General features: G+C 40.1%; 1 protein-coding gene across 1 annotated transcript in view; it reads right to left on the bottom strand.

Moving 5' to 3' along the window:
- dok6 (docking protein 6) overlaps nt 1–12,367 on the bottom strand; it is a 90,785-nt gene that overhangs the window by 4,743 nt on the left and 73,675 nt on the right. The gene's annotated exons all lie outside the window — the stretch shown is intronic.

The raw sequence follows: 12,367 nt of genomic DNA, 5'->3' as shown, positions 1-12,367 counted from the left end.
ATAATATTTGCACATTCTTTTTTAATTATTTTTGAAATTCTTCATGATCTGTCAAGTTGGTTGTTGATCATTGCTAGATACCCATTTTCAAGTCTTGCCATAGATTTTAAAGCTGATTTAAGTCAAAACTGTAATTAGGCAACTCAGGAACATTCAATGTCATCTTGGTAAACAGCTCCGGTGTAGATTTGGCCTTGTGTTTTGGATTGTCCTGCTGAAAGGTGAATTCATCTTTCAATGTCTGGTGGATAAGCAGACGGAATCAGGTTTTCCTCTAGGATTTTGCCTGTGCTTAGCTCTATTCTGTTTATTTTTTATCCTGAAAAACTCCCCAGTCCCTAACTATTACAAGCATACCCATAACATGAGGCAGCCACTACTATGCTTGAAAATATGAAGAGTTGTACTCAGTAATGTGTTGTATTGGATTTTTCCCAAACATAACACTTTCTATGCAGGGAAAAAGTTAATTGCTTTGCCATTTTTTTTACAGCATTACTTTAGTGACTTGTTGCAAACAGGATGCATGTTTTGGAATATTTTTTATTCTCTAAAGACTTCTTCTTTTCACTCTGTCGAATAGTTTAGTATTGTGGAGCACCAACAATGTTGCTATTCCATCCTCAGTTTTCTCCTTTCACAGCCATTAAACTCTGTAACTGTTTTAGAGTCACCATTGGCCTCATGGTGAAATCCCTGAGTGGTTTCCTTCCTCTCCGGCAACTGAATTAGGAAGGATGCCTGTATCCTTGTAGTGACTGGGTGTGTTGATACACCATCCAAAGTGTAATTCATAACTTCACCACACCCAAAGAGATATTCAACGTTTGGTTTAAAAATCAACCAATAGGTGCTTCCCTGGTCTTTGTGGTTGAATCTGTGTTTTAAATTATTTCTGAAGGCGCACTGTACATTGTATTCACTCCCATTTGACGTTTTAATGTAATGTAAAATAGATTAAATTGAGATGTATTGGTCACTGACCTACAGACTATACCCCATAATGTCAAAGTGGAATTATGTTTTTTTATTTTAAAATGTTTCAAATTAATTAAAAATTAGAAATATCTTGAGGCAATAAGTATTTAACCCCTTTGATATAGCAAGCCTAAATAATAGCAACCCTAAAACATTTGCATAACAAGTCACAAAATAGGTTGCATGCACTCACTCTGTATGCAATAACGGTGTTTTGCATGCCCCACACACACAATTACCTGGAAGGTCCCTTAGTTGAGCAGTGAATTTCAAACACAGATTCAACCACAAAGACCAGGGAGATTTTCCAATGCCTCGCAAAGAAGGGCACCTTTTGGTAGATGGGTGAAAAAAGAAGACATTCAACATCCCTTTGAGCATATTGAAGTTATTGATTACACTTTGGATGGTGTATCAATACACCTTGTCACTACAAAGATACAGGCATCCTTCCTAACTAAGTTGCTGGAGAGAAAAGAAACCGCTCAAGGATTTCACCATGAGGCCAATGGTGACTTTGAAACAGTTAGAGTTTAATGGCCGTGATAGGAGAAAACAGCATTGTAGTTACTCTACAATACTAACCTAAATTACTGAGTGAAAAGAAGGAAGCCTGTACAGAAGAAAATATATATAAAAAAATATCCGGTTTGCAACAAGGCACTAAAGTAATACTGCAACAAAAAAAATGTGGCAATGCAATTACCTTTCTGTCCTGAATACAAAGCATTATGTTTGTGGCAAATAAAATACAACACATTACTGAGTACCACTCTCCATATTTTCAAGCATAGTAGTGGCTGTATCATGTTATGGGTATGTTTGTAATCGTTAAGGACTGGGGAGTTTTTCAGTATAAAAAAATAAATAAACAGAATGGAGCTAAACACAGGCAAAATCCTAAAGGAAAACCTGGTTCAGTCTGATTTCCTCAATACACTGGGAGATTAATTAACCTTTCAACAGGACAATAACCTAAAACACTTAGCCAAATCTACACTAGAGTAGCTTACCAAGAAGACAGTGAATGTTCCTGAGTGGATAAGTTACAGTTTTGACTTAAATCTACTTTTAAAAAATCTATGGCAAAACCTGAAAATGGTTATTTAGCAATGATCAACAAAAGCTCTTAGAAACGTACCAAGAAAGACTCATAGCTGTAAGCGCTGCCAAAGGTGCTTCTACAAAGTATTGACTCAGGGGTGTGAATCCTTATGTAAATTGGATATTTCTCTATTTCATTATCAATACATATGCTAAAATGTCTACAAGCATGTTTTCACTTTGTAATTATGGGGCATTTTGTGTAGATGGGTGAGAAAAACATATCTAATTGATTTTGAATTCGGGCTATAACACAACAAAACATTTTAGAAGTCAAGGGGTATGAATAACTTCAGAAGGCACTTAATTATATGTAGTATGCTGTGGGTGTTGGAAGAGTGTGTCTTGTTTCACCCAACCTGAAACATAGAAGATGTTTGTCTCATATCGCTTTGACAATCTGAGAGTGTCTGTTGAAAACACACGTTCACAACAACAATTCAGTGTTTGCTTTGTTGTACTGCACAGTGCTAAACGTTTAGCTTGTTTCTCTGCAAAAAAACACCTCTCTTCTTAATCCAAATTATTTATCCAATTTGCTTCCGACATCCTGTTTTCAGATATTTTTGGAAATGGGTGTAAATGGATACTTTGGGGGGTGTTTTTCACTTAGACTCCGGTCATTAATAATGGATGGGAGTCAGCTGGTCTCGGAAATGTGTGGCGGTAAGATGAGGACACAGTAGAGTGTAGAGGACTGCTGATTGGGTGTTGCTGACCAGGAAGGAAGTGGATATCAATCAATATTTCATGAGGTCCAGAAGAACCCTTTAGACTATATGCTGCAATCAACTGTACTTCCAACACCTCTGGCTGTTTATTAACTATATTCATCCAATCTAATAGACCAAGCAACGCAAATTATACATCAATACACTGTGCAAGCTTTGCTAGAGATTAATTGAAACTGAACTCATGAATTGCAAATGATAGGTTATGTTCTATGGTACATGTCCATTCTAATATCAGTAATTCCTTGTTTATTCCTTGCCAGGTGTGAACCCCCTCCAGTGTGCCCCTGTGTCTGTAAGCTGTAGCTGGATCCTATCAGAAGGGAATTGGTGTGTGGTTACTGGTCTGTGCCTCTCTGTGCCACCCTGCCTCTTCAGTGTGGTGCCAGGCTAGCCGTGCCACCACACTGTGTGTCTGTCAATGACTCCTCCACATAAACCATGTTCCAGTCACCTTGGCAAGCGCTGCCCAACTGCAGATAACATGGCGTGGGAGCAGGGGCAGAAACAGAGAGGGAGAGAGAGGAGGATTGTTTGATTACATGTGAAAGAAAATGTGTATGAGAATGGAGAGAGCGAAAGAAAGAGAGATTAGAAATGTGAGTCCGAGAGCGAGTGAGCAACAAGGAAGGAGAAACAAATAGTGAGAGAGACCAGTGTGAGTGGGTGATGTGAAGCCAATCACGGCAGTGTGTCTCAGAGAGAACATGTGAAGTGACTCACACATACACTTTGAAAATACTGCACTGGTGAAAATCTATTCTCCAGAAAACAGAAGTAGAATTATCTGATCCAGAATGTCCCTAGTACAGATCCTCCAACATTCGCTCACTCTACCACTTTAGAAAATCACTGAGACCGTAACGAGGGAAAAAGGGAACATTTCTCTCTTTGTCTCCGTATTACATTTGTGAAACAGCTGGGGTGCAGCCAACCACAGCCCTCTCATCTATCTCTGCCAAGACAATTTTTTTCTCTACCCACCACAATGTAGGCTGGAAATGGAATCTTCCAGTCCAGCTCAGAGTGAGAAAACACAACAGAACTAAACATCTGCTGTGCCTTAAACAGCTGTGTGTGTGTGTGTGTGTGTGTGTGTGTGTGTGTGTGTGTGTGTGTGTGTGTGTGTGTGTGTGTGTGTGTGTGTGTGTGTGTGTGTGTGTGTGTGACAAGACCCCTGTCGAGATCCAAGCTCTGGACGCAGACCCCTGTCTGGACTGTAGTAGACACACAGGCTATGGACCGCAGCAGCCCCCCACCTCCTCTGCTCTGAGAGGCAGAGAAAGCCACAGAGGGAGAAAGAGCAAGGGCCACAGAGAGAGACAGAGCCACAGAGAGATGGAGCGCTACCGAGTGAGAGAGAGAGAAAGAGCCACAGAGAGAGAGAACCACAGAGAGAGGAGATTACCTTGTCCTACTGTCACCAACAGAACAAGGTCTACAGGAACAACTTAACATTCTTTGGGAATACAACATCAACTTTTAGAAAACCAAAGTCCTGATTTTCCAGAAAAAGGCCAGGAATCAGAGCAGTAGACACTCAAATGAGGAAATACCATGGTTAAACATACCCTGGGAATAAAAATCAGTGCCTCTGTTGGATTTGGTCTGGCAGAGAATGCACTAAAAGAAAAAGCCCGCAAAGCATTTTACTCCGTAACAATACAATTCGAAAAAATATATAGTCCTTTCCAAATCTGGTGCAAAATATTCAACAGTGTAATTTTACTAATTGCACTATATGGAAGCGAGGTTTGGGGTCCAACCTATAATTATGATTGTAAGCATTGGGAGAAAAACTCAATAGAAAATCTACATACAGAATTCTGCATAATTGTCCTAAATATCCAAAAGAAAGTACCGATTAATGCATACAGAGTGGAACTCGGAAGATTCCCTTTAATTGTAAATATAAAGATTTTGGCATCATTTGAAATTAAGCCCCAAAACATTCTTAGAATTCAAAATACTCGAAACCAAAGAGCTGAACTGTGAATGTCAACTGTTCAAAACACTAAACAACCCTATTATTCAAACATAGAGAGAAATCAATCAAACTGTTTGAGAAATGAAAACCTTTTTGACAAATTGGGAAAAGAAAAACACACAATAAACTAAATTGCTATTTGGCCCTCAAAAGAGAATAAAAATTGTAAGAATATCTCTACTGTCAGAGCTACAAAACAGAGACAGACCCCAACCAAATACAGGCTCAGCGACCACCAATTGGCTATAGAAAAGGGGGTGACACAAAGCGACATGGCTACGCAAAGAGGAGCGTCTATGTGGTCACTGCACGACAGGGGAGGTAGAGACAGAGATGAACCATTTCCTCTACTGTGAGAAATAACCCCAAATAAGATAATCTTTTTAAAGAAAATATCTCAATCAGTTCCCATCTTCGGTGCATTTACTAATGACATAAAGCTGAGAAATATTCTGGGTGAGGGAGAAACTGCAAATATCATATGTACAGTTCAAGTCGGAAGTTTACATGCACTTAGGTTGGAGTCATTCAAACTCATTTTTCAACCACTCCACAAATTTCTATTTAACAAACTATAGTTTTGGCAAGTCGGTGAAGACAATTACTTATGTGTGCGTGACACACATCATTTTTCCAACAATTGTTTACAAACAGATTATTTCACTTATAATTCACTGTATCACAATTCCAGTGGGTCAGAAGTTTACATACACTAAGTTGACTGTGCCTTTAAACAGCTTGAAATTCCAGAAAATTATGTCATAGCTTTAGAAGCTTCTGACATCATTTGCGTTAATTGGAGGTGTACCTGTGTATGTATTTCAAGGCCTACCTTCAAATGCAGTGCCTCTTTGCTTGACATCATGGGCAAATGAAAATAAATCAGCCAAGACCTCAGAAAAAGAATTGTAGACCTCCACAAGTCTGGTTCATCCTTGGGAGCAATTTCCAAAAGCCTTAAGGTACCACGTTCATCTGTACAAACAATAGCACGCAAGTATAAACACCATGGGACCACGCAGCCGTCACACCACTCAGGAAGGAGATGTGTTCTGTCTCCTAGAGACAAATGTACTTTGGTTCGAAAAGTGCAAATCAATCCCAGAATAACAGCAAAGGACCTTGTGAAGGTGCTGGAGGAACAGGTACAAAAGTATCTATATCCACAGTAAAACTGTGATAACGTGCGCCTCGGTGAGAGGTGTAGGAGTCAGGCGCAGGAGAGCAGGGATGTCTGAGAAGCCTGTTTAATAATATAGTCCACCAATACAAAAATGGCAGATGAAAATCCCAAAACTACACTCTCGAATACTCGTGGAAACACACGGAGGAACAAACACAGTTCCGACACTTTAGATACACGTGCGTAATAGTGAAAACAACAAACATCAAATACAATCGAGCGCAATACACACAAGTCTAATCCCGCACGAACTAAGGCAGGCAACAGGTACCCTATATACACACAGAAATAAACGCAAATGAAACCAGGTGTGAAAAAAATCACAGACAAAACAAACAGAAAAGAAAGAAGGGATCGGTGGCGGCTAGTAAACCGGCGACGCCGAACGCCGAGCGCCGCCCGGACAGGGAGAGGAGTTACCTTCGGTAGAAGTCGTGACAAAAACGAGTCCTATATCGACATAACCTGAAAGGCCGCTCAGCAAGGAAGAAGCCACTGCTCCAAAACCGATATAAAAAAGCCAGACTACGGTTTGCAACTGCACATGGGGACAAAGATCGTACTTTTTTGGAAAAATGTCCTCTGGTCTGATGAAACAAAAATAGAACTGTTTAGCCATAATGACCATCGTTATGTTTGGAGGAAAAAGGGGGAGGCTTGCAAGCAGAACACCATCCCAACTGTGAAGCACGGGGGTGGCAGCATCATGTTGTGGGAGTGCTTTGCTGCAGGAGAGACTGGTGCACTTAGCAAAATAGATGGCATCATGAGGAAGGGAAATTATGTGGATATATTGAAGCAACATCTCAAGACATCAGTCAGGAAGATAATTTGGCTAAGGTGTATGTAAACCTCTGACTTCAACTGTATATGATTGCCATAGTCTGAGGGACATCCCATGAACATTAATTTGCTGAATTATTTACATAATTACATTATATAACTTACTGTTAATACATAGAAGAACCATCATCCATGTACATGTTGTTGATTTATATATCAGACATACTCTTTCTATTTGTTTTTTATCATTTTATTTTTATCTAATTAAATGTTTTGACCGAAGATTACACAATACAACATCAGTAGTGTTGTACCTGTATACATGATTATCCTATATGTACTATTTATTCAAATGTTATTATTACAACTAAAATGAATTGTATTTCATTATCCTCATCACATTGCACAGTATTTACTGAAATGCCGCACCACTGTACTGCTTTGGCAATATCTACAAATTGTATTTCATGCCAATAAACCAATCTGAATTTGAGAGAGAGAGAGCGTGCGAGAGAGAGCGCATGCGAGAGAGCGAGAGAACAGAGAGATACATAGAAAATATAGAATTATAGTTGGATAAATCTGGATAAACATGCATTTTTTAAGCAAGGACTTATGCAGAATATTAACCTCAACATCAAAACCTTCAATTCAAATCACAATTCACTATTACTACCAAAGACCATCAGTGGCAAATGGTGCGGAAGTACATGGTTGACATTTTACATTCTCCCAAACAATTGTGCTCTTTTGTATTTTTTGTGTGTTTTGTGTAACTTATTTTTTAATTTATTGTGTACATAATGTTGCTGCTACAGTCTCTTATGACCAAAAATGACTTCCGGACATCATAAAAGCGATTACTCACCGCGGACTGGAAGAAACTTTTTCCTTTAACCTCTTGGATATAGGGGGCACTATTTTAATTTTTGGATGAAAAACGTTCCCATTTTAAACAAGATATTTTGTCACAAAAAGATGCTTGACTATGCATATAATTGACAGCTTTTCCAAAACTGCAAAGATATTGTCTGTGAGTGCCACAGAACTGATGTTACAGGCGAAACCGAGATAAAAATCCAATCAGGAAGTGCCGCATTTTTTGAAACCGCCTCATGCCAATGACTCCTTATATGGCTGTGAATGAGCTACGAATGAGCTTACATTTTCCACGCATTCCCCAAGGTGTCTACAGCATTGTGACGTCTTTTTAGGCATTTCCATTGGAGAATGGCTGTAAGGGACTATATATAGCGAGTGGTCACATGGTGTCTCCCGGAGAAAATCTTGCGTAAAATACTGAGGTAGCCATTTTTCCAATCGCTTCTTATGAGAAACCAATTGCACCTTGAGGAAGCATCCTAAACAACGTTTGCAGTGTTTCTGTCGATATTATGGAGCAAATTTTGAAAAAAGTTTGGCATTATAGTTTAAGTATTTTTTGGTCGATTTCTCAGCCAAGCAGGATGAACAAACGGGAGCTTTTTCGCCTACAAAAATATTATTTTTTGGAAAAAAGGAACATTTGCTATCTAACTGGGAGTCTCCTGAGTGAAAGCATCTGAAGTTCTTCAAAGGTAAATGATTTAATTTTGTTGCTTTTCTTATTTTCGTGAAAATGTTGCCTGCTGACAGCAGAGCCTAGCATAGCATAATGCCATGATAAACTTACACAAATGCTTGTCTAGCGTTGGCTGTAACGCATATTTTGCAAATCTGAGATGACAGTGTTGTTAACAAAAGGCTAAGCTTGTGTTTGAATATATTTATTTCATTTCATTTGCGATTTTCATGAATACGAAAAGCTGCGTTATGCTAATGCATTTGAGGCTATGATTACGCGCCCGGATAAGGGTTTGCTAGTCGCAAGAAGTTAATGAGTCCGACGAGAAGGATATCCTGCTTTCACTGGAACAGGCCCAGATCCCCGCCTTTTGAGTGAAGAAAAGATGCCGGAAAAGGGGACACAGATCGGGGATCCTTCTGAGAATCCGGAGGTGAGCAAGTAAACTCCCAATGCCTTCCATTCTTCTTGCTAACGTGCAATCATTGGACAATATTATTGATGACCTACGATTAAGTTTATCCTACCAACGGGACATTAAAAACTGTAACATCTTATGTTTCACCGAGACCTGGCTGAATGAAGAGACAGACAATATAGAGCTAGCGGGATTTTCCATGCACCGGCAGAACAGAGACGCTACCTCTGGTAAGACAAGGGGTGGGGTGTGTGTCTTTTTGTCAATAACAGCTGGTCCGCGATGTCTAATATTAAAGAAATCTCGAAGTATTGCTCGCCTGAGGTAGAGTACCTTATCATAAGCTGCAGACCACAATATCTACCAAGATAGTTCACATCTTTATTATTCTACATTTGAAGTCGGAAGTTTACATACACCTAAGCCAAATAGATTTAAACTCAGTTTTTCACAATTCTCAACATTTAATTCTAGTACAAATTTCCCATTTTAGGTCAGTTAGGAACACCACTTTATTTTAAGAATGTGAAATTTATTTCAGCTTTTATTTCATTTATCACATTCCCAGTGGTTCAGAAGTTTACATACACTCAATTAGTATTTGGTAGCATTGCCTTTAAATGATTTAACTTGGGGTCAAACGTTTCAGGTAGCATTCCACAAGGTTCCCACAATAAGTTGGGTGAATTTTGGCCCATTCCTCCTCACAGAGCTGGTGTAACTAAGTCAGGTTTGTAGGCCTCCTTGCTCGCACATGCTTTTTCAGATCTGCCCACAAATTTTCTATAGGATTGAGGTCAGGGTTTTGTGATGGCCACTCCAATACCTTGACTTTGTTGTCCTTAAGCCACAACTTTGGAAGTTTGCTTGGGGTCGTTGTCCATTTAGAAGACCCATTTGAGACCAAGCTTTAACTTCCTGACTGATGTCTTGAGATGTTGCTTCAATATACAGTGAGGGGAAAAAATCCAGAAAAACGCATGTCAAAAATGTTATAAATTGATTTGCATTTTAATTAGGGAAACAATTATTTGACCCCTCTGCAAAACATGACTTAGTACTTGGTGGCAAAACCCTTTCTTGTAGTTGGCCACCAGGTTTGCACACATCTCAGGAGGGATTTTGTCTCAGTCCTCTTTGCAGATCTTCTCCAAGTCATTAAGGTTTCGAGGCTGACGTTTGGCAACTCAAACCTTCAACTCCCTCCACAGATCTTCTATGGGATTAAGGTCTGGGGACTGGCAAGGCCACTCCAGGACCTTAATGTGCTTCCTCTTGAGCCACTCCTTTGTTGCCTTGGCCGTGTGTTTTGGGTCATTGTCATGCTGGAATACCCATCCACAACCCATTTTCAATGCCCTGGCTGAGGGAAGGAGGTTCTCACCCAAGATTTGACGGTACATGGCCCCATCCATCGTCCCTTTGATGCGGTGAAGTTGTCCTGTGCCCTTAGCAGAAAAACACCCCCAAAGCATAATGTTTCCTCCTCCATGTTTGACGGTGGGGATGGCGTTCTTGGGGTCATAGGCAGCATTCCTCCTCCGCCAAACAGGGTGAGTTGAGTTGATGCCAAAGAGCTCCATTTTGGTCTCATCTGACCACAACACTTTCACCCAGTTGTCTTCTAGATAATTCAGATGTTCATTGGCAAACTTCAGTCGAGCATGTATATGTGCTTTCTTGAGCAGGGGGACCTTGCAGGCACTGCAGGATTTTAGTCCTTCACGGCGTAGTGTTTACCAATTGTTTTCTTGGTGACTATGGTCCCAGCTGCCTTTGAGATCATTGACAAGATCCCCCGTGTAGTTCTGGGCTGATTCTCACCGTTCTCATGATCATTGCAACTCCACGAGGTGAGATCTTCCATGGAGCCCCAGGCCGAGGGAGATTGACAGTTCTTTTGTGTTTCTTCCATTTGCGAATAATCGCACCAACTGTCGTCACCTTCTCACCAAGCTGCTTGGCGATGGTCTTGCAGCCCATTCCAGCCTTGTGTAGGTCTACAATCTTGTCCCTGACATCCCTGGAGAGCTCTTTGGTCTTGGCCATGGTGGAGAGTTTGGATTCTGATTGATTGATTGCTTCTGTGGACAGGTGTCTTTTACAGGTAACAAGCTGAGATTAGGAGCACTCCCTTTAAGAGTGTGCTCCTAATCTCAGCTTGTTACCTGTATAAAAGACACCTGGGAGCCAGAAATCTTTCTGATTGAGAGGAGGTCAAATACTTATTTCCCTTCTTAAAATGCAAATCAATTTATAACATTTTTGACATGCGTTTTTCTGGATTTTATTGTTGTTATTCTGTCTCTCATTGTTCAAATAAACCTACCATTAAAATTATAGACTGATTATAGACTCATTTCTTTGTCAGTGGACAAACAAAATCAGCAGGGGATCAAATATTTTTTTCCCTCACTGTATCCACATAATTTTCCTGCCTCATGATGCCACCTATTTCGTGAAGTGCACCAGTCTTCCTGCAGCATAGCACCCACACAACATGATGCCTCCCCTTTTGGGATGGTGTTCCTCCAAAAACATAACGATAGTCATTATGGCCAAACAGTTCTATTTTTGTTCCATCAGACCAGAGGACATTTCTCCAAAAAGTATGATCTTTGTCCCCATGTGCAGTTGCAAATCTTAGTCTGGCTTTTTTATATCGGTTTTGGAACAGTGGCTTCTTCCTTGCTTAGTGGCAATTCAGGTTATGTCGATATAGGACTTGTTTTACTGTGGATATAGACACTTCTGTACCTGTTTCCTCCAGCATCTTCACAAGGTCCTTTGCTGTTATTCTGGGATTGATTTGCATTTTCAAATCAAATCAAAAATCAAATCAAATGTATTTGTCACATGCACATGGATAGCAGATGTTAATGCGAGTGTAGCCAAATGCTTGTGCTTCTAGTTCCGACAATGCAGTAATAATCAACAAGTGATCTAACCTAACAATTCCAAAACTACTACCTTATACACACAAGTGTAAAGGGATAAAGAATATGTACATGAATGAGTGATGGTACAGAACGAGTGATGGTACAGAACAGCATAGGCAAGATGCAGTCGATGGTATTGAGTACAGTATATACATATGAGATGAGTAATGTAAGGTATGTAAACAAAGTGGCATAGTTTAAGGTGGCTAGTGAAACATGTATTACATAAAGATGCAGTAGATGATATAGAGTACAGTATATACATATACATATGAGATGAGTAATGTATGGTATGTAAACATTATATTAAGTAGCATTGTTTAAAGTGGCTAGTGATATATTTTTACATCAATTTCCATCAATTCCCATTATTAAAGTAGCTGGAGTTGAGTCAGTATGTTGGAAGCAGCCACTCAATGTTAGTGGTGGCTGTTTAACAGTCTGATGGCCTTGAGATAGAAGCTGTTTTTCAGTCTCTCGGTCCCTGCTTTGAAGCACCTGTACTGACCTAGCCTTCTGGATGATAGTGGGGTGAACAGGCAGCGGCTCGGTTGCTTGTTGTCCTTGATGATCTTTATGGCCTTCCTGTGACATCGGGTGGTGTAGGTGTCCTAGAGGGCAGGTAGTTTGTCCCCGGTGATGCATTGTGCAGACCTCACTACCCTCTGGAGAGCCTTATG

Source organism: Oncorhynchus masou, chromosome 30, assembly GCF_036934945.1.
Source record: "Oncorhynchus masou masou isolate Uvic2021 chromosome 30, UVic_Omas_1.1, whole genome shotgun sequence".
Lineage (NCBI taxonomy): Eukaryota > Metazoa > Chordata > Actinopteri > Salmoniformes > Salmonidae > Oncorhynchus > Oncorhynchus masou.
The sequence above is the reverse complement of the archived record's forward strand: the minus strand, read 5'-3'. Positions and strand labels throughout refer to the sequence as shown.